Raw genomic sequence first — 23,788 nt, forward strand, 5'->3', positions numbered from 1 at the left:
CTGTCTGAGCTGTGCACCAGCATTCACGATGATAACAGTCCTGGGCTTGGCCAACAACTCAGGTGCTTTCTCATGGGAGAGTTAGCACCAAGACCCTCGCAGTCTGAGGGAACATGGAGGCCCTCTGGGGGGCTTTGGTCCTTGCAATGCAGGTCATACAGGGATGATACTTCTTGGCAAGCTCACAGCCTTTGTTCCTCTGCCTACTTAAGCAAGCTTCTCTTAGAGGGTTGTAGTGGGTGGATGTTGCTGTCCAGTTGGCTGCCACTGGACCTTCCCTGTAAGTAACTCCCAGTAAACCCATATGTCTCGTTTGCTGTTTCTGGGTCTTTTCTTTGGTCTCTCGGCAACCTATCCCACACTGCTCACCCAGATAGGCATGTGGGGGAACAACTGCCTATATATTCTTCCAGAAATTTTATGGTTTCAGGTCTTACCTTCAAGTCTTTGATCCATTTTAGTTTTTTGTGTATGGCATGAGATAATTGTCTACTTTGATTCTTTTGCAAGTGTTTGTCCAGATTTCCCAGCACCATTTATTGAAGAGACTATCTTTCCTCCATTGTATGTTCTTGGCCCCTTACTCAAAGATTAGCTGTCCAGAGATGTGCAGTTTTATTTCTGGGCTTTCAGTTCTGTTCCATTGATCTGTGTGCCTGTTTTTGTACCAGTACCATGCTGTTTGATCACTATGGCTTTGTAGTACATTTTGAAGTCAGGGATTGTGATGCCTCCAGCTTTTTTTTTTTTTTTTTAATTAGGTTTGCTTTAGCTATTCAGGGTCTTTGGTTGCCGCATATGAATTTTAGGATTCTTTGTTCTATTTCTGTGAAGAATGTCATTGGGATTCTGATTGGGACTGCACTGAGTCTGTAGATTGCATTGGGTAATATGGACATTTTCACTATGTTTATTCTTCTGATCCGTGTGCATGCAATATCCTTCCATTTCTTTAGGTCGTCATCTATTTCTTTCAATGGTGTCTTATAGTTTTCATTGTATAAGCCCTTCACCTTCTTGGTTAAATTTATTCCTAGATATTTTATTCTTTTTGTTGCGATTGTAAATGGGATGGTATTCTTGAGTTCTCTTTCTGTAAGTTCATTATTGGAGTATAGAAAGATAAACTGATTTTGTAAGTTGATTTTGTGCCCTGCAACTTTACTGTAGTTGTTGATTATTTCTAATAGTTTTCTGATGGATTCTTTAGGGTTTTCTATATATAAGATCATGTCATCTGCAAATAGCAAGAATTTCACTTCTTCATGTCCTATTTTGATTCCTTTTATTCCTTCTCTTGGCTAATTGCTCTGGCCAAAACCTCCAGTACTATGTTGAATAAGAGAGGTGATAGTGGGCATACTTGTCCCTGTTCTCAGAGGGATGGCGATCAGTTTTTTCCCATTGAGTATGATGTTGGCTGTGGGTTTGTCATATATGGCCTTTATTCTGTTGAGGTAATTTCCTTCTACCCCCATTTCATTAAGAGTTTTTCTCGTAAATGGCTGTTGGATCTTGTCAAATGCTTTCTCTGCATCTATTGAGATGATCATGTGGTTTTTATTCCACATTTTGTTAATGTGGTGCATCACACCGCTTGATTTGTGGATCTTGAACCATCCCTGTGTCCCTTGTATAAATCCCACTTGATCATGATGTATGATCTTTTTGATGTATTGTTGTATTTAGGTTGCCAAAATCTTGTTGAGGATTTTTGCATCTATGTTCATCAGGGATATTGGCCTGTAGTTTTCCTTTTTCACGTTGTCCTTGTCAGGCTTTGGTATCAGAGTGATGCTGACATTGTACAATGTGTTACAAAGTGTTCTGTCTTCCCTAATTTTTTGGAATAGCTTGAGGATAGGTATTAAGTCCTCCCTGAAAGTTTGGCAGAATTCTCCAGGGAAGCTGTCTGGTCCTGGACTTTTATTTTTTGGGAGGTTTTTGATTACTGTTTCAATCTCTTTACTTGTGATTGCTCTATTCAGATTATCTATTCCTTCTTTATTCAGTTTTGGAAGGTTGTAAGAGTCTAAGAATTTATCCATTTCTTCTAGTTGTCCATTTTGTTGGCATATAGCTTTTCATAGTATTTTCTTATAATCTGTTGTATTTCTGTGGTGTCTGTTGTAATTTCTCCTCTTCCATTTCTAATTTTATTTATCTGAGCTTTCTCTCTTTTTTTCTTTGTAAGTCTGGCTAGGGGTTTGTCAATTTTATTTCTCTTCTCAAAGAACCAGCTCGTGGTTTCATTGATCCTTTCTACTCCCATTTTTGTTTCAATAGCATTTATTTCTGCTCTGATTTTTATTATTTCTCTTCTGCTGACTTTGGGCTTTGTTTGTTCTTCTTTTTCTAATTCAGTTAGGTGTAATTTGAGATTGCTTATTTGGGATTTTTCTTGTTTGTTAAGGTGAGACTGTGTTGCAATGAATTTCCCTCTTAGAACCACTTTTGCTGCGTCCCATATGAGTTGATATGTATGTTTTCATTTTCACTTGTCTTTAGATATTTTTTGATTTCTCCTTTAATTTCGTCAGTGATCCATTGGTTGTTCAATAGCCTGTTGTTTAGTCTCCACATCTTTGTCCCTTTCTCAGCATTTTTCTTGAAATTAATTTCTACCTTCATAGCATTGTGATTGGAAAAGATGCTTATTATTTCAACCTTCTTAAATTTATAGAGGCTTGCCTTGTTTCCCGACATATGGTCTATCCTGGAGAATGTTCCATGTGTACTTGAGAAGATTGCATATTCTGCTGTTTTTGGATGAGTGTTCTACATATGCCTATTACATCCAACTGGTCTAGCTTTTCATTTAATTCTACTGTTTCCTTGTTGGCTTTCTGTCTGGATGATCTATCCACTGATGTGAGTGTTATTATTGATGTTATTGTGTTATTATTAATATCTCCTTTTAGGTTTGTTAATAGTTGCTTTATGAAATTTGGTTCTTCTGTGTTGGGTACACAGATTTTTCAGGTTTTTTTTGAGGAAGACTGGCCCTGAGCTCACATCCATGCCCATCTTCCTCTACTTTATATGTGGGACGCCTACCACACCATGGTTTGCTAAGCAGTGCATGTCCACACCCAGGATCCAAACCAGTGAATCCCAGACCACTGAAGCGGAATATGTGCACTTAACTGCTGTGCCACCGGGCCGGCCCTGGGTACATAGATATTTTTAAGTGTTACGTCATCTTGGTGGAGTGTCCCTGTGATCATTATATACTGCCCCTCTTTGTCTCTCTTTACATATCTTATCTTGAAGTCTGCTTTGTTTGATATAAGTATTGTGACACCTGCTGTCTTGTGTTTGCCATTAGCTTGGAGTATCGTCTTCCATCCCTTCACTCCGACCCTGTGTCTGTTGTTGGAGCTGAGATGTGTTTCCTGGAGGCAGAATATTGTTGGCTCTTGTTCTTTAATCCATCTTGCTACTCTGTGTCTTTTGATTGGAGAATTCGATCCATTTACATTTAGGGTGATTATTTACATATGAGGGCTTAATGCTGACATTTTATCACTCTTTTTCTGGTTATCCTGCATTTCCTTTGTTTCGTGCCCCGTGTATTTTGGCCTACCAATTGGTTATGTAGCTTTTTATGCTGGGTTTCTTAGGTTTCTCCTCATTTATTATTTGTGTCTTTGTTCTGCTTTTCTGTTGAGTGGTTACCATGAGGTTTGTATGCAAAATCTCATAGAAAATCGAGGCCATTTTCTGATGGCCTCTTATTTCCTTAGACTAAACTGATTAATTCCCTTTCCTTCTTCCCTCCTATGTTGTTTTTGTCACATCTTATGCCATCTTGCGTTGTGTGTTTGTGGTTGAAATGACAAGATTATCTTTGGTTTTGGTATTTTCCTTCCCTTTATCTTTTTAATTTTTTTCAGTAGATTAACTTTTTTTTTTTAAAGATTGGTACCTGAGCTAACATCTGTTGCCAGTCTGATTTTTTTCTTCTTCCTCCTCCCAAAGCCCCCCAGTACATAGTTGTATATTCTAGTTGTGGGTCCTTCTAGTTGTGGCATGTGGGACACTGCCTCAGCATGGCTTGATGAGTGGTGCCATGTCTGCGCCCAGGATCCAAACTGGTGAAACCCTGGGCTGCCAAAGTGGAGCATGCAAACTTAAACACTCAGCCATGGGGCTGGCCCATCCTTCCCTTTATCTTTAATGTTATACTTGAGTATTTGCTAGCTTGTTCTGATGTATAGCTACAATTTTCTCATTTTGTCTGCCTATTTATCTCCTTACTCTAGGCTTTGTATCCCCTTTTTACCTTTTTTTTTTTTGGTAAGATGTGACAGCCTTCTTTAGGAATTCTTATTGTATGGGTCTTGTGGCTACAAACTCTCTTAGCTTTTGTTTATCCGGGAAAGGTTGTATTTCTCCATCTTACCTGAATTATATTTTCACTGGATAGAGTATTCTTGGCTGAAACGTTTTGTCTTTCAAAGATTTGAATATACCATTCCAGTCTCTCCTAGCCTGTAAGGTTTCTGCTGAGAAATCTGCTGACAGCCTGACAGGGGTTCCTTTGTAAGTCATTTTTTTCTGCCTTGCTGCCCTTAGTATTTTTTCTTTGTCATTTACTTTTGCCAGTTTCACTCCTATATGCCTTGCAGCAGGTCTTTTTACATTGACATATTTATGAGGTGTGATAGGCTCTTTTACTTGGATTTCCATCTCCTTCCCCAGGTTTGGGAAGTTCTCCACTATTATTTCTCTGAACAAGTTTTCTGCTCCATCTTCCTTCTCTTCTTCCTCTGGAATACCTATAATCCTTGTGTTGCATTTCCTAGTTGAGTCGGGTATTTCTTGGAGACTTTCTTCATTTCTTTTTAGTCTTAGTTATCTCTCCTCCTATCTGCAGCATTTCAGTATGTCTGTCCTCAATATGCTGATTTGTTCCTTGATGATATCAGTGCTAACGTTCAGGGAATCCATATTTTGTTTTATCTCATCCATTGTGTCTTTCATCTCCAATATTTCTGATTGATTCCTTATAGTTTCAACCCCTCCTCTTTTCTTTCCCTCTCAATGGCCGCGCACAATCCCCAGATTTCAGTCTTTTGAGGAGGGAGTAAATCTTTCTCTTACCCCATTCCACCTCCTCTGAAGGGGACTCCAGCACCTCCACCTTCTGATGTATGGTTGCATAGGTCTCTCAAACATATTTTGTGTTGTGTGGATGTCCTCTGTTGGAATATGAATGTCCTTTTCATTGTATAATGGACGGGACCTTTCACCAGGAGAGCTCCCTCCCCCATGATACTGACATCCCACATTGGTTTGCTAGTATTTTGTTGAGGATTTTTGTATCTATGTTCACCAGGGATATTAGTTTGTTGTTTTCTTTCTTGTAGTGTCTTTGTCAGGCTTTGGTATTATGGTAATGCTGGCCTCATACAATGAGTTTGGAATTTTTCACTCCTCTTTAATTTTTTGGAATAATTTGAGAGGGACTGGCATTAATTCTTTCAATGTTTGATAGAATTCACCAGTGAAGCCATCTGGTCCTGAGCTTGTCTTTGCTGGGAGGGTTTTGTTCACTAATTCAATCTGTTTACTCATTATTTATCTGTTCAGATATTCCATTTCTTTACGATTCAGTATTGGTAGGTTGTATGTTTCTAGGAATTTGTCCATTTTGTAGGTTATTCAATTTATTGACATATAATTGTTCATAGTAGCCCCTTATGGTCCTTTATATTTCTGTGGTATCAGTTGTAATGTCTCCTCTTTCTTTTATAATTTTGAGACTTCTCTCTTTTTTTCTTAGTCTAGCTAGAGGTTTGTCAATTTTATTTTTCTTTAAATCAAATTTTAGTTTTTTTCATCTTTTCTATTGTTTTTCTAGTCTCTATTTTTCCACTCTAAGCTTTCTTATTTCCTTCTGTCTGCTAACTTTTGGTTTAGTTTGTTCTTTTTCTCAAATAAGACCCCTGTAGAGCTTACCAAAATCCCACTCTTTTTCATTTGAATTGACCGACTCAGCCTTAGCCTGGGAACACCAAAGCATTCCACACATGGACCCTAATAAAGGGATGTCCCTTAGGTCCTATCTCTTTCTCTGCCTTCATCCTGCCTTGACTTCCCCATATGGTCCCTTCAGACTTACTGTGTACTTCCTCCAGGACCTGTGATTAATAAACTCTCTCTTTCATTTTCTCTTATGGTCTTTTGTTCAACTACGGCTCACAATCTGGCATGCTGTGCTTCACTTAACAAACAGTAATTTAAAAAAAGCCTAACAGTGATGTATTACATGGATGGTCAAACCATCCTTGAATTCCAAGAATAAATCTTACTTGGTCATGGTGTGCAATTCTTTAAACAGGCTGTTGAAGCCTGTTTGCTAGGTTTCTGTTTATTGAAATATTAATGATCATACCAAAATTATAAGTTATATATCAAAGAGGCAGTCAGCCCCATGAAACAGACATGTAAGTTTTCTGACAACATGGAAGGTATCCTATTTTCTAGCAGCTACTGATGCCCAGCCTATGTAGTAACTAGATAAGAAACAGTACCTTAGGAAGGAAAGAAAGGAGAGAATCACCTGATGCTCCAGGGCTTACCTGCTGGATCCTGCTGACAGAGCTGGTCCTCCTGATAACTCCCCAAGCACAGAACTGTCTAGAAGGGCTAGAAGGCCACTCATCTCTGTTGGTCTCTGTAAAGATCTTTTATTTCTACTACTTGTTGACTGTTTAAATGCTCTGCTGAAACTTACTATTGTCCAGAGTTGAAATTTATATTGCTTTAGAAAATTTCTTGAGCTCTTCTACCATTTACCTTTCAAAAAACAAATAAAGACCAGTCCTTACAACTCTGTAAAAAAAGAACATTATCTTACAAATTTCTGTTGATTTTAAAACATGATTGTTTTAAAAAATGCACTCCAGAAGAAAGAGTTTTATGAAAAGTAGATGATTATTAACCAAATCATAAAATTCATGTAATGTCCAACACTCCCAGCATCAGTATAATAATCTTTTCAATCCATGCAGGGCATACCCAGAACAGAGTTCATCATTCTGTTCAATGATTCTATATTGGAGGAAAACTGACGTGGTTAGCAAGACACATGGAACGCAACCTCAGTTCCATCAGAGTCCAATGCTCCCAGCAATCATACAATTCCTAGTGACACATCCATCTGCAAAGTTAATATATTATGCAAAAATATGGAGATTCCTGCAGGATGTTTAACAGAATGGAAGGTTAATTACTTACCTTGTGCAAAAGGAGCACAAGGAGTGCTTCTCTCCCACTGTTTTCAGTGATTATGGCATCAAATTTGGGATTGACAGAGGAAGAGGAATATTCTCAGGTCACAAGAGAAATATAGATCTCATCATAACACAGGTCATTATTCACTGCTTGCCCAAATCCTTGCTAAAACTTGCTCTGGAGTGCCATCCACTTCATCATGTCTGCAGAAGAAGAGCAAGAGTTACAGAAGAACAACCAGAAGGATCTACAACTAGAATATACAACTATTGTATATTTGGGTTTGAGGGTGGAGGGAGAGGAGGAGGAGGGTGGAGGAGGAGGAGGAGAAAAAGAAGATTGGCAAGAGATGTTAGCTCAGGTGCCAATCTTTAAAGAAAAAAGAGTTATGCTAGAACAATACTGAAGTGAAAGCTTTACTTTCACAAATGAAAAGCTGAAATCAGGAATAACAGATGGCATGGATTTCTGTCTACTGTCCTAAAAAGCAGCCAAACTGCAAATCCAAATTTACTTTAGCAGCATGTATGCAGAGAAAAACTGAAAAAAGTGACAGGGAGAGAATTCAAAGAAATGAAAATTTCCAGGTTGGCCAAGTAGTGCAGTGGTTAAGTTCACACATTCTACTTAAGTGGCCCAGGGTTTGCCAGTTCAGATCCCAGGTGTGGACCTATGCACTGCTTGTCAGGCCATGCTGTGGCAGGCGTCCCACATACAAAGTAGAAGAAGATAGGCATGGATGTTAGCTCAGGGTCAGTCTTCCTCAGCAAAGAAAAGGATTGGTGGTGGGTGTTAGCTCAGGGCTAATCCTCATAAGAAAAACAAAGAAAGAAAAATTTCCTAATTCCAGATCTGGAAACAATTTATCAGTTTTAATTTCAAGACAAAGATCAAGGGAAAGAATTAAGAAAAATTAGTCTTTTAGGGCTAAGAACTTAAAGATAATCTACAGCAACCCTCTCCTTTTATAGCTAAGAAAACCCAAAGTTAAACGATCTAGTAGCTTTGAAGCTGAAGAAAGCCTGAACACAACTTATAGCTTTGTGCCTTTTTTATCAGCCCACCAAGGTAATTTTTCACTTTTTAAACATTTTTTACACATCAGCACTTTGTTGTCTTGGAAGTGCCTGCTCACCAGAGAGTTTTCACAAGATGAACTACAAGTAGTGGTGAATTCAAAAGAAATACAAGTAACCATCTTTGTTTTCAAGAACCACAACTTTCCTTCTAAGACACATGTAATAATTGGAGCAACTCAGTACCAAACTGTCAGGTACTGAGTGCTACAAGGTCAGAAACAGGAAAAATCTGTCTCAGCTAATATGAGTCAACAGCCAGATGGTAGAAAACAGCAGCAAGTATTTAAGCAGGAAGCAATGTGATGACAGTGGTGTTTAGGATGATAATAAGTCTGGCAGTGGCAAATCAGATGGATTAGAAAGGAAGAAACTAAATCCAGGTGCTGGGCTAAGAAACTGTGACAGTAAACCAGGCCTGAGAAAGGTCTGGACTTGTTATGGAGGTAGCAGTTGGACAGAGGAAAGGACAAATTCAGGGGCTATTCTGAAGGGGAAAAAATAAAACCAGGATGACTTTTGATGTTAGAGCTCAACATTCACTAGAACCACTTCCCTAGTAAACATGGGATCTGGGCGAGGGGGAGTGACACGGAGATGGTGTTCCTGGGTTTCCTCCTGGATCTTTTCAAACTTCAAATTCTAGTAGGTTGTCCAATAGATAGGTGCAGTGAAAGCCTTGTGTTTTAGGATCACTAGTCCCCATTCTGATAAAGTTTTCTAGAATCCAGCTGAAGTGACATCAGCATCATGGTGGAGTGAACTTTCTCGATGATCTCACCCCTCTAACATACAATGATAAAACAAACATACTCCAACAGAGGACATCCAAGCACAACACAAATAATGATGGACAGACACATGTAGCCATATGATGGAGGGCAGAGAAGCTAGAGCCCCCCTCAGAGGAAGAGGAATAGAGTAAGAGAAAACTTCACTCCCTCCCCTAAAGACTGCAATCAGGACAGCAGGAGGCCTCCGAGAGGGAAGGGGTGGGGGATGGGACATTCACACATGGGAACAGCAAGGATCCCGGAGGGCCCATGAAGCCTAGAGGGAAGACCTTTACTGGGGGGAGAGCTTTCACAAGGGGTGACCTCATTAAACCAACATGCCAGGAGAGTAGACAGTGAGAGCAGAGTGAGAAAACCCTGAGAGCACGCAGGAGAAAGCACCCTTCCCCCAACCCACTGAGCGCAGCTCCACCACCTAGGATCTTGGCTGAAGGCAGAGGGCTCAGAAAATATGACTTCTGATCCCCACCCACTGGTGATAGGAAGTAAATGCAACCAAATAATAACAGGATGCATAAAAACAGAGCCATCCCCTCTAGCAATATCAACATTATATCAAATCTCCAGACCAAAGAGAAAATGACAAGTATTCAGAATTCAGCCCTGAGGACACAGAAATATGTAATCTAAATGACAATGAATTCAAAATAGCTATCATCAAACTCAAAGAGGTAAAAGAGCATGTAAAGAAACAATTCAACAAGTTCAGGAGCTACTTCACAAAAGAGATTGAAACTATAAAGAAGAATCAATCAGAAATATTAGACATGAAAGATACAATGGAAGAAATAAAACAAAACACACATTCCTTGAATGCTCAAGCGGACAGCATAGAGGAGATATCAGCATAACCGAAGATAGACATGTTGAAATGCCAGACAGAGGAGGAGAGAGAACTAAGACTAAAAAGAAATGAAGAAAGTCTCCGAGAAATATCCAATTCAATTAGGAAATGCAACATAAGGATTATAGGTATTCCAAAAGGAGAAGAGAAGGAGAATGTAGCAGAATGCTTGCTCAAAGAAATAACAGGAGAGGGGCTGGCACCATGCCCGAGTGGTAGGTGCACGCTCTGCTTCACCAGCCCAGGGTTTTGCAGGTTCAGATCCTGGGTGCAGACATGGTGCCGTTCGTCAGGCCGTGCTGAGGCAGCATCCACATAGCAAAACCAGAAGGACCACAACTACATATACAACTATGTACTGAGGAGCTTAGAGGAAAAGAAGAAGAAGAAAAGAAAAGAAAAATAAATAAAAAATAAAAGATTGGCAACAGATGTTGAACTAACATCTCTTGCCAATCTTTAAAAAAGAAAAAAAAGTGAAGAAGAAATAATAGGAGAGAACTTCCCCAACCTAGGGAAACAGATGGAAATCCATGTGGAAGAGGCTCCAGATTTCCTAGATTTGTCAATGTAAAAAGACCTACTGCAAGGCATATAGTAGTAAAACTGGCAGAAATTAATGACAAAGAAAGAATACTCAGGGCAGCAAGGCAGAAGAAAATAACTTACAAAGGAATCCCTATCTGGCTTTCAGCAGATTTCTCTGCAGAAACATTAAAGGCTAGGAGAGAATGGAATGGCATATTCAAATCTTTGAAAGACAAAAATTTTCAGCCAAGAATACTCTATCTAGCAAAAATATCCTTCAGATATGATGGAGACATAAAAACTCCCAGACAAACAAAAGCTCAGGGAGTTTGTAGCCATGAGACGATCCCCCTACAAGAAATCCTCACGGCCCTCATATTTGGAAAAAAAAAAAACAACAACAGGGAGAAAAGGGTTACAAAGCACAGAGTAAGGAGATAAATAGGTAGACAGAATCAGAATAAGATAGCAAATAATTCAAGCATGGCATTAAAGATAAAGGTAAAGATAAAGAAAACACGAAAAACAAAGATAATCTTGTCATTTTAATCATAAACTCACAACACAAGATGGAATAATATGTGAGAAAAACAACTTAGGAGGAGAAGAGGAAAGGGACTGAATCAGTTTAGACTAAGGAAACCAGAGGCCATCAGAAAATGGACTATCTTATACATGAGATTCTCAATACAAACCTCATGGTAACCAGTAAACAAAAAAGTGGAACAGAGACACAATAAACAAGGAGAAAACAAAGAAATGCATCATAAAAAACTACATAATTCATGGGTAGACCAAAACACTCAGGACAAGAAACAAAGGAAATGTAGGAGAACCAGACAACAAGTGAAAAATGGCAGCTTTAAGCCCTCATATTTCGATAATCACCCTAAACCTAAATGGATTGAATTCTCCAATAAAAAGACACAGAGTGGCAAGATGGATTAAAGAACAAGACCCAACAATATGCTGCCTCCAGGAAACACACCTTAGCTCCAATGACAAATACAGGCTCAGAGTGAAGGGGTGGAAGAGGATACTCCAAGCTAATGGCAAAGAAAAAAAAAGCAGTTGTCTCAATACTTATATCAGACAAAGTGGACTTCAACATAAGACAAAGACAGACAAAGAAGGGCAGTATATAATGATGAAAGGGACACTCCATCCAGAAGAAATAACACTTATAAATGTCTATGCACCAACAGGAGCATCAAAGTTCATAAAGCAACTATTAACAAACCTAACATAAGATATCAGTAATAACACAATAATAGTAGGGGACCTCAACACTCCATTTACATCAATGAACAGATCATCCAGACAGAAAATCATCAAGGAAACAGTGGAATTAAATGAAAAGTTAGACCAGTTGGACTTAATAGACATATATAGAAAACTCCATCCACAAACAGGAGAATATACGTTCTTCTCAAGCACGCATGGAACATTCTCCAGATAGACCATATGTTGGGAAACAAGGCAAGCCTGAATAAATTTAAGAAAATTGAAATAATAACAAGTATCTTTTCTGATCACAATGCTAATAATAAAAAGACAAATAATCCAATTAAAAAATGGGTAAAGGAGCTGACTAGATATTTCCTCAAAATGATGTAACTGGCCAACCAGCATATGAATGTCAGCCATCAGGAAAATGCAACCAGGGGCCGGCCCCATGGCCCAGTGGTTGAGTTTGTGCGCTCCGCTTTGGTGGCCCAGGGTTTCGAAGACAGGGCACCGCTCATCAAGCCACGCTGAGGTGGCATCCCACATGCCACAACTAGAAGGACCCACAACTAAAAATATACAACTATGTACCAAGGGGCTTTGGGGAGAAAAAGGAAAAATAAAATCTTAAAAAAAAACAAAGAAAATGCAACCAAAACCACAATGAGATATCACTTCACACACAATAGGAAAGCTACACTCAAAAAGACAAGTATTAGTAACAATATGGAGAAATTGGAACCCTCATACAGTATGGTGGAATGAGGTGTAGCTGCTTTGGAAAACAGTTTGGCAGTTCCCCAAAAGGTCAAACAGAGTTACCACATGACCCAGCAATTCAACTCTAGGTAGATACTCAAATGAAATAAAAACATAAGTCCATGCAAAAACTTGTACATGAATGTTCATAGCAGCATTACTCATAATAGCCAAAAGTAGAAACAGCTCGAACGCTAGTCAACTGGATGAATGGATAAAATGTGGTATATCCGTACAATGGAATGTTATTTGGTAATAAAAAGGAATGAAGTTGGGGGCCAGCTCCGTGGCCGAGTGGTTAAGTTCGCGTGCTCTGCTGCAGCGGCCCAGGGTTCAGATCTCGGGCGCGGACATGGCACTGCTCGTCAGGCCACGTTGAGGCGGTGACCCACATCCCACAACTAGAAGGATCTGCAACTAAAATATACGACTATGCACCCGGGGCGGGGTTTGGGAAATAAAGCAGAAAAAAAAAAAAAAGATTGGGAACAGTTGTTAGCCCAGGTGCCAAGACTTAAAAAAAAAAAGGAAGATTGGAAACAATTGTTAGCCCAGGTGCCAATCTTTAAGAAAAAAAAAAAGGATTGAAGTAGAAATACATGCTACCACATGGATGAACCCTGAAAACATTATGCTAAGTCAAAAAGCCAGTCACAAAAGACCACCTATTGCATGATTCAGCTTATGTGAAATTGCCAAAACTGGTAACTCCATAGAGGTAGAAAGTAAACTGGTGGTTGCCTAGGGAAGAAGGATTTGGAGGGAAAAGGTGAGAATTCATGGGCTTGAGGTTTCTTTTGGGGAGATGATTAAAGTATTCTGAAACTGATTATGGTAATGGCCATACAACTCTGTGAATATACTAAAAACCACTAACCTGTACACTTTGAGTGAGTTTTACAACATGTGAATTACATCTCAAAGAGCTGTTATATTAATTTTAAAAACCCTGTATTATGCATCACAGAAATCCAAACTAAGCTCTCAGAAAGGACAGCATATTATTCACTGACTTTAAGGTTCCGAACAGGGACATGAAAACCAAAAGAGATGTTATTATGTAACACTGTAGGCACTAGGTTATACTGAAAGTTTCTTAAGGGTTTTCATATTTTAATACAGAAAAGGTCTCTCTTCAGTTTAAAAAATATATGTTCACAACTGTCAGAAGGAATTTTCATAAGTCAGGGAGAGAGTAACACATGATGGTCACCAAATGAAAAATTCAAGTGTAAAAGTTTTGATCACATTGTTTTATATCCTGAATATTATAGAGAGTAACACATGATGGTCACCAAATGAAAAATTCAAGTGTAAAAGTTTTGATCACATTGTTTTATATCCTGAATATCCAAATTTATTATTGCCCCACTCCCCCAAAAAAGGAGTCAAAGGTTCAGCAGCCCAATTAACAATATCTATTTCTAAAGCACCAGTTGTGACAAATGAAAACATTAAGAAATATTTGCAGGGGCCAGCCCCATGGCCGAGTGGCTAAGTTCGCTCGCTCCAGTTCGGCAGCCCAGGGTCTCGCCAGTTCAGATCCTGGGCGCAGACATAGCACTGCTCATCAGGCCATGCTGAGGCAGAATCTCACACGCCACAACTAGAAGGACCCACAACTAAAAAAAACCCACACAACTACGTACCGGGAGGCTTTGGGGAGAAAAAGAAAATCTTAAAACAAAAAAAGAAATATTTGCAATCATTATGAAATGAAGTTTCCACATTCCCAGTTATATAACTAAGAACTGATCATTCATCTTTCTGAACATTCTATTCCATAGGCGTTAGAACAACTCTTCTGATGGTTAGCGTGGATCACATGAAGGATGCATGAAGCATAACATTTAAATTTTCAAAATCCAACAATGTTTTAAAAAAAGGCTATTTGCCTACCCTGAACCTTCTAAACTCCATATAAAGTAATAGACATAAATGCTGATTACAGTAATCTGCAGGCAAAGTAACAAAAGATCAATACTGGGTCTGCAGTGATATGTGAGCGGCACCTATCAGTGAAGAAAATTTTATCTAAATTCATCAGGCTCTACTGTTCCTTCCACAAGTAATTAAAAACAAGTACAAAATACATTCTGGATTTGTCAAAAAGGCGACCTTTATACCACTCTTGGTCAATCCTCAGTATAAATGCCTCACCCACTACAAAATGCTGCACTTTGGGGCCCAACATACAACATAACTCTCCTTGTTAATTCATTTCTTTCTATTTATTTATGCAGTCTCTCAGATCTAACGTTACTATAAGGTTTCATATCCAAACGTTATGACCATGACAAGACAAAACAAAAAATACTCAGTTTCTTTAAATGCCTCTTAAATATACAAAATCAAGTTCAAAATAGAGTTTTCCCATTTCTTTGGTTTCACAGGAAATGTAGAAAGTGATTAATATTAAACAGATATCTATTAGCCTTCAAAATCGAACAGACGGTACAAAACAACTGTTTATATTTAATCATGTCTCTGCTATTCTAGCAGGCCCTGGTGTCAAGAGTTCTGCCAGATAAGAACAAGATGCAATATTGTATAGAGTGACTAACAGACAGCAGAGCGGCGGTACCTGATTTACTACCACCTCCTCCAAGTCTCCTCCGCCCCAGGACAGCGCCAACCGCCGAGACTGAGCACCGCGCGGGGGAGGGGCGTTGGCAGTCGCTGGCCCCGCCCCTGCGCCCCGGCCCCGCCTCTGTGCCTCGCCGCGTCCAATCAGGGCCGCCAAGCTGGGGCTGCTTACCACGTAATCCTGTCTGCGGCTTCTCAGAGCCCCACCAACTGCCCATCTAAACGCTTCAACCTTCAAGCCCCGCCCCGAGTTCTCAAATCCCCCTCCTCTGGTTTCTGAAGCTCCGCCCCCGCACCCTTCACCTCTCACCCCTGCCTCTGGGGACTTGCAATGGTCTAGCCCTCCCTCCACTTCCCATGCTGGGCCACGTGCACGTAACCTCCGCAGGTACACAAGGAGGGTCTGTGTTTGACCCCCTTTCACAGATGAGGATACAGAAGTTCCAGGACCCCTCCCTTCCTTTCCCAGCCTAAAAGGCTCATCTTTGGTTAAGAAACTCGGCTGACCAGGCCTGAAAGTCAGGGCACCCGGGTGTGGGTTCCGGTTCCAGTCAGATGGTGTGACTGAGCAATTCTGTGCCCAAATTTCCTAATCTTTAGCATGAGCTTTAGCATCCGGAACTTGGCCTATCAATAGTCAGAGTCCCTTTCAGCTCCAAAATAACCTAGATTTGGGGATGCCGACTTCTCAACAGCAACAGTGGAAGCCAGAAGGTAGCAGTATATCTTTTTTGTTTTGAGGAAGATTAGCTCTGAGCTAACATCTGCTGCCAATCCTCCTCTTTTTGCTGAAGAAGACTGGCCCTGAGCTAACATCGGTGCCCATCTTCCTCTACTTTATACGTGGGACACCTACCACAGCATGGTGTGCCAAGCGGTGCCATGTCCGCACCCGGGATCCTAATGAGTGAACCCCGGGCCACTGAAGCGGAACCTGGGAACTTAACTGCTGTGCCACTGGGCTGGCCCCAACAGCAGAATATCTTTAAAGGGATGAAGTAATAACCCAGAATTTGGCCTCTAGGAAATATATCTTTCAAGAATGATGATAAAATTAAAATATTACAAATAATACAGAGTTAACCACCAATAGACCTCACTAAATGAACCTCAAAAGGATGCACTTCAGCAAGAATGAAAATGATCCCAGAAGACAACTTAATGTGCAACAAAGAATGGTGAGCAAACAATGGGACACATGTATGTGAATGCAAATGAACACCTACAAATATTTATTATCACAATACTATCTAATTTGTAATATTAAGAAAAAATGGGAGTGGACTTGCACTCCAACCATGGAGTGACAGGGACCAGGTTTACCTTTGCTGCCTTCAAAGAATAAAAAGCTGGAAAAAATAAATAAAATCACCTTTGAAAACAGGCAAAGCAGCAGAAGAAGCCCTGAGCGAAGACAGAGGTGAGTCCTGTGATTGCCCTAGTGTCCTGCCTGCAGAGACTTTTCAGCCCACAGCACAGGAAAGGGAAACCATACAGCCTCTTGAATTAAAAAGACAGAGTTGAGAACTCAGGAAAGCCAAAGTGGCTAAAATTCCAAGAAATTATTCAGCTGATAGAATTCATAGAAAAGGTTGTTAAATAAGCTATTACAAACAGGACTTCTATTTTCAAGCAAATAGAAGATGCTGCAAAACGTGCAAGGAAGCCTCCTGAAAGGAGAGGACTGGTGGGAGGGTGCTAGTGAAACTCTCTGGAAGGTTAGTCCATTGGCTGCCCCAGCTGCCTGTGAGTGCTGTAAAATCTACTGCTGTCACAGGAAATTATGTGACACTGGGTGTTGTCCGCAGCCACAAAGGGCAAGGAATGACAGGTACCACCAAGGCTACTTGGTTGTTTAAGCAATCAGAGTTTACTGATAAAGGCGAACAGAACAAGGAGCGGGGAAGCAAACAACAAACCGGTACTTACAACATCCACACCACAATCAGCCGGGGAAGTCCCAATAGTCTGTATGGCGGGTGGGAGTGCTGATTGTCTGGGTCTGAGGCAAAGCATCCTTTCCTCAGTGAGACTCCCAATTGTTCTATGCCTGCGACTCCCTTTTATCCTAAGGTTTCTCTAGCCTCTGACTCAGGATTTTAGACATTTGGATACTTTGAGTTATTTCTTCTTATTCCCATGGACGGGGTGCTTCTATCTTTTTTGTTCCCACAGATGGGATATTTCTAAAGTCTAGTCAGGTGCCTGTTGGGGTGGCCAGCCCAGACAAGGAATATGACACAGGACATATTCTTTGTAACTTGTGCCTTAGAGTCAGGGCCAAAGTGGCCATCTTTGGCCCCAAGCCCAGAAACATTCCTTCAGGCCCAGTGTCCTTGGAAGGTGCGGAGGTCAATGAACTCTTTGCACCTGGTACCCTGCAAGCCACTGGCTGTAGCTCACCATCAGAGTAAGAATGGAAAAGTGAGAGACATAATGGAATACTACTCAGCCATATGAAATGATGAAATCCAGCCATTTGTGAAAACGTGGATGGACCTTGAGGGTATTACGCTAAGTGAAATAAGTCAGAGGGAGAAAGACAAATACCGTATGATCTCACTCATAAGTAGAAGATAAAAATAACAACAAACACATAGAAACAGCATTTGGATTGGTGGTTACCAGAGGGGTAGGGGAGATGAAAGGGGTGATTAGGCACATGTGTATAGTGATGTATGGTAATTAATCTTTGAGTGGTGAACATGATGTAATCTACACAGAAATCAAAATATATAACAACGTACACCTGAAATTTATATAAGCTTATAAACCAATGTTACCACAATTTTAAAAAGTGATTATCTTATACCACTTTTAGGAAGATGACTTAAGTTTCTTTTACGATTATCAGAGGCATTTACAAGAAATAACCTAAGGGGGCTGGCCCCGTGGCCGAGTGGTTAAGTTCACACGCTCCGCTGCAGGCAGCCCAGTGTTTCGTTGGTTTGAATCCTGGGCGCGGACATGGCACTGCTCATCAAACCACACTGAGGCAGCATCCCACATGCCACAACTAGGACCCACAAGAAATAATATACAACTATGTACTGGGAGGCTTTGGGGAGAAAAAGGAAAAAAATAAAATCTTTAAAAAAAAAAAGAAAGAACCTAAGTTTTGCTTATGTTCATGAAATAAACTAGTTTTGCTTTAAAAAAAAAAAAGAATGGAAAAGTGTTTCAGAACCAGGAAGAAAAGCCCCTTCTTCATGCAGCCTCTCTCTGATCCCACCTACTGAAAAGCTTAATATTGACCCAGCAGTCAACAGAGAAATGTTTACAGGGCTCAGCTCCAATATCACAAAGCAGGTCAAAGGATTTGGAGTTGTGGGCAAATAAATTGATAACTGGTACAAGGAGTGTTCAAAACATCTAAATCTTATGATTTCCACCTCTGACAGAGAAATTCAACTTGAGAGTTCACCAATGAAAACAGAGATCTCTATTAGCATCAATAAAAGGACAATGCAAATATAGCTGACCAATAAGAGCCCAACCCCCTTCAGATTTTACCAGTAAAATGTCACATTTCCATTCTTCTGTTTTTCCAAACTTAATTTCTAGACTTATAAATATCATAACTGTGAAATTTTAGTAAAATATATATTGTCTAGTCCAAACTACCCAGGCATTCTTTCATTATATGCACAAAATTGCTTATTTATAAGTATGTATACACATACTTAACTTTATCAGTTACCGAAGAAATACAAATTGAAGCAACAATTAAGAAAGCATTTTCACCCATCAAGTTGACAAAAATAATTAGCATCCAATACAAGAGAGAGTTCAGGAAAAGAGGGTGAAATTCAAGCCTGATGGCGAAAGCAAGAAATGTAGGTCATTTTTTTTTCGTTTTACATCTTGGTACAGTTTTCAAGATTAGAATAAATAAGTGTTACCTTTGTGATTTTGGAAGAATTTTATAAAAGTAAAATTTTAAATTATGCAAGAAAAGAACTCTCAAAGTTCAAAAACAAACAATCCAATTAGAAAACATGCATAAGACACAAAGAGACATTTAACCAAGGATATACACATGGTAAATAAACACACAAAAAGAAGTTCAGTATCATCAGCCATGAGAAAAATGCAAAGTAAAACCACAATATCACTACATGCTTATTAGAATGGCTAAAATAAAAAACAGTGACAACACCAAATGCTGGCAAGAATGACGAGAAACTGGATCACTCACAGGTTGCTAGTGGCAATGTCAAATAGTACAGCCTTTAGTATTACCATAAGTTTGGCAGTTTCTGAAAAATTAACCATGCAACTACTGTGTGACCCAGCAATTAAACTCTTTGGGTGTTTCCTCCAGAGAAATGCAAACTTATGTTCACATAAAAATCTGTCCATGAATATTTACAACAGCTTTATTTGTAATAGCCAAATTCCAGAAACAACTCAGATTCCTTCAAAGAGTAAACTAACTGTGGCCCATCCATATCATGGAATGCTACTCAGCTATACATTCAAAAAAACTATTTGATACACACAACCACCTGATAAGTATCCTGAGAATCATGCTGAGTGAAAAAAAAAGAGGCAATCCCGAAAGATTGCATTCTGTAGAATTCCATTTATGTAACGTTCTTGAAATGACAAAAGTATAGAAATGGTGAACAGATTAGTGGTTGCCAATATTAAAGAGGAAGTGGGGGCAGAAGGGAAGTGGGTGTGGCTATAAAAGGGCAAAATATGTGATCCTTGTATGATGGAAGTGTTCAGTATCTTGACTGGATCAGTGTCAATACCTGGGTTGTGATATTTTATTATGGGGTTTGCAAGATGTTACCATTGGGGGAAATCAGATAAATGGTACATGGGATTTCTCTATATGAATTCTAACAACTGTATAATTTCTTGGAATTCTAGCCACTTTGGCTTTCCTGAGTTCTCAACTCTATCTTTTTCAATACAAGGAGACTGGTTTTCCCTTTCCTGTGCTCTGGCCTGAAAAGTCTCTGCAGGCAGGACACTAGGGCAATCACAGGACTCACCTCTTTTCTCCTTCTCTCAGGGCTTCTTCTGCTGCTTTGCCTGTTTTTGAATGTTGTTGTATTTACTTTTTCCAGTTTTTAATTCTAGGAAGGCAGCAAAGGTAAACCTGGTCCCTGTTATTCCATCATGGTTGGAGGGGAAGTCCATTTCTATTTTTTTAAAAACTACCAGTTAGGTAGTATTTTTTTTTTTTGTAGTTTTTTTGTTTGTTTTTGTTTTTGCTTTTTTTTTTTTTTTGAGGAAGATTAGCCCTGAGCTAACATCTGCTGCCAATCCTCCTCTTTTTTGCTGAGGAAGACTGGCCCTGAGCTAACATCCACGCTCATCATCCTCTACTTTATATGTGGGATGCCTACCACAGCATGGCTTTGCCAAGAGGTGCCATGTCCGCACCCAGGATCTGAACCGGCGAACCCTGGGCTGCCGAAGCAGAATGTGTGAACTTAACTGCTGCACCACCAGGCCAGCGCCCCAATTAAGTAGTATTATGATAATTAATATTTTTAAGAAGTGTTTGTTTGCCTTCACATACATTTTTCCCATTGTTTGCTCACCATTCTTTGTTGCACATTAGGTTGTCCTTCTGGGATGATTTTCATTCTCCCTGAAATGCATTCTTTTGAGATTTACTTAATGAGGTCACTTAGTGTGAACTCTTGTTTTTATTTGCAAATATTTTCATTTTATCATGATTCTTAAAAGATACATTTCCTGCATGCCAAATTCTGGATTTTTAACCTCAACCCTTTATAAGTATTATTCTGCTGCCTCTGGCTTCCATTGTTGCTGTTGAGAAGTCTGCTGTTTTTCAAATTGCCATAATTTTGTAGGTGTTCTCTTGTCTCTGTAGGTGCTTTTTATTTTGTCTTTTGCATTCTTAGGTTGTTGTGGGTTTTTAAAAATACTATGTTTAAGCGTGGACTTTTTAAATTTAATTTATTCCACCCAGGATATATTGTGCTTCCTGGATTTGTGGGTTCATATTTTTCTTCAATTCTGGAAATTTTGCATCCATTATCTCTTTAGATACTACCTTTTCGCCATTCTTTATATTTTTGCCTTTTGACCCTCCAGTGAGAGCCATGTTAGACCTTTTCATTCTATTCTCTCTTTTTTTTTTTTTTTTTGCTGGTCCCCCCCAGTTTTATTGAGGTATAATTGACAATTAAAATTGTATATATTTAAGGTATACAACTTGGTGGTTTGATGTACACGTACATAGTGAAATAGTTACCACAATCAAGCTAATTCATGTGTCCATTCTATATACTAGCCCTCTGTTGAATATGTGCTTTACAAATAGTTTCTCCTAGTCTATACCTCATCTTTTCATCCTCTTAATGGGGACTTTCACAGAGCAAAGGTCTTTACTTTTAATGGATTCCAATATTTCTGTTTTTCCTTTTATTGATCATGCTTTTGATATCAGGTCTAAGATTTCTGCCAGGCCCAGAGTCTAAAGACTTTCTCCTATGTCTCCTCCTAAAAGTTTTATAGTTTAACTCCATGATCTATTTTGAGTTAATCTTTACATAAGGTGTGAAACTTTGGTCAAGGTTCATTTTTTTTTTATCTTTGCTCCTTAATATTTTATTCCTTCTGATTGCTTTGTGTTTATATTGCTCTTCTTTCCCTAGGTTCCTGAAGTGAGAGTTTACTAGATTATTGATTTGAGACTTTTCTTCTTTTCTAATGTATTCATTTAGTGTTATAAAGTTCCCCCTCAGCACGCCTTTAGCTGTGTCCCACAAAATTTGGTATGTTGTGTTTTCATTCAGTTTAATGTAGTTTTTTTATTTCCCTTGGGCCTTCCTCTTTGACCCATGACTTATTTAGAAGAGTATTGTTTGGTTTCTAAGTGTTTGGAGATTTTCCTGGTATCTTTCTGTTATTGATTTTTAGTTTGATTCCATTGTGGCCAGGAAACATACTCTGTATGATTCCAAGTCTTTTAAATGTGTTGAAGTTCATTTTATGACCATGAACATGGTCTATCTTGCTATATGCTCCATGAACATTTGAAATGTGTTTTCTGCTGCTGTTGGGTCAAATGTTCTATAAATGTCAATTAGATCCTCTTGGTTGATGGTACTGATAAGTTCTATATTCTTGCTGACTTTCTGTCTAGTTACTCTATAATTGTGAATTCTTCTGTTTCTTCTTTAACTTCTATCACTTTTTGTTTCACATATTTTGCAGCTTTTTTGTTTGGTGCATACTCATTTAGGATTGCTATGTCTTCCTGGTGGATTGACTTTTTTTTATCATTATATAATAGCACTCTCTGATAATTTTCTGAGCTCTTAAGTATACTTTATCTGATATTAACATAGCCTCTCCTTTTTTTAAAAAAAATGCTTCTGTGATATATCTTTTTTCATCCTTTTTACTTTCAACCTACCTATATTGTTATATTTTAAGTTTCCTATAGACAGTATATAGTAGTATGTTTTCTAATGCACTATTCCAAGCTGTCTTTTAATTGGTATTTAGACCTATTACATTTAATGTAATTAGTTGTGTTAGAGCTTAAGTCTTCCATTTTATCTTTGTGTTTTCTGCTTGTTCTGTTTTTAATTTCTCTGTTATTTCCCCCCAGATTTCTGGTGGGTTACTTGAACAGATTTGAGAATTCCATTTTGATTTATTTATAGTGGTTTTGAGTGTATCTCCTTGTGTAGCTTCTTTTTTAGTGGATGACCTAGGCGTGACCTTATGTAAACATCACTTATCACAGCCTATTGGTGTCATCATGCTACCTTTCAAGTGAAGTGAAATGTAGAAGCCTTACCTCCTTTTACACTCCTTTACCCTCTCCATGAACAATATAACTATATTGAATATTTCCTCTATACACATGTGGAACCATATCAGTGTTGTTAAGTTTTGCTTCAACCATAAAACAGAATTTAGAAAATTCAAGAGCAAAAGGAAAGTCTATTGTATTTACCCATATTTTTGTTTATCATGTTCTTTCTTCCTTCCTGATATTCCAGGACTCCTTCTTTTGTCATTTTCCTTTTGTGTAGAGAATTTTGTTTTGCTGTCTTTTTAGGGCAGATGTGCTGGTGAAAAATTGTCTTAGTTGTCCTTAAAGTGTCTTGATTTCTCCTTCATTCCTTAAGGATATTTTCTTTGGATATAGGATTCTGGTTGACAGTTATTTCAGGACTAAAAAGTGTTGTGACTTTTTTTTACTGGTCTCTATGGTTCTGATAAGAAATCTACTGTCATTCAAATTGTTTTTCCACTATAGGTAAGGTGTTGTTTTTATTGCTACTTTCAAGATTTTTTGTGTGTTTTTTATTTTCAGAAGTTTGATTATGGTGTGTCTTGGTGTGGATTTATTTATCCTATTTGGGGTTTTCTCACCTTCTTGAGTTTGCAGGTTTATGTCCTTTTTATCAAGTTTAGGACATTTTCAGCTATTATTACTGTGAGTACATTTTCAGCCCCTCCCTTTTCTCTTCCCTTCCAAGACACTGCAGATAAGAATGTCAGATCTTTTATTATAGTCTCACAGTTCCAGAATTTCTGTTATTTTTCTTCAGTTTGTTTTCTCTCTGTTGTCCAGATTGAGTATTCTCTATTGTTCTGTATTCAAGTTCATTGATTTTCCCCCTTCCCTATCTCCTCCATTCTGCTGTTGAGCCCATCCATTGAGTTTCTAAATTTGGTGATTGCATTTTTCAGTTCTAAAATTTCCATTGGGTTCTTCTTTATAG

At 38.9% G+C, this 23,788-nt stretch overlaps 1 long non-coding RNA gene across 4 annotated transcripts in view; it reads right to left on the reverse strand.

The window, feature by feature from the left end:
• The window catches only part of LOC103558436 (uncharacterized), a 36,611-nt gene that overhangs the window by 7,851 nt on the left and 4,972 nt on the right, over positions 1-23,788 (reverse strand). For 3 of the 4 annotated variants that reach the window (XR_011522248.1, XR_011522251.1, XR_011522249.1), the window contains exons 2-3: positions 7,246-7,445; positions 6,588-6,804 (exon numbers count right to left, since the gene is read on the reverse strand). This is a non-coding gene — a long non-coding RNA (uncharacterized lncRNA). Of the gene's footprint in view, positions 1-6,587; positions 6,805-7,245; positions 7,446-15,054; positions 15,135-23,788 lie in introns of those variants that run through there. The other variant, XR_011522250.1, reaches the window with a different exon arrangement.

Source organism: Equus przewalskii, chromosome 9 (assembly GCF_037783145.1).
Source record: "Equus przewalskii isolate Varuska chromosome 9, EquPr2, whole genome shotgun sequence".
Classification (NCBI taxonomy): Eukaryota; Metazoa; Chordata; class Mammalia; order Perissodactyla; family Equidae; genus Equus; species Equus przewalskii.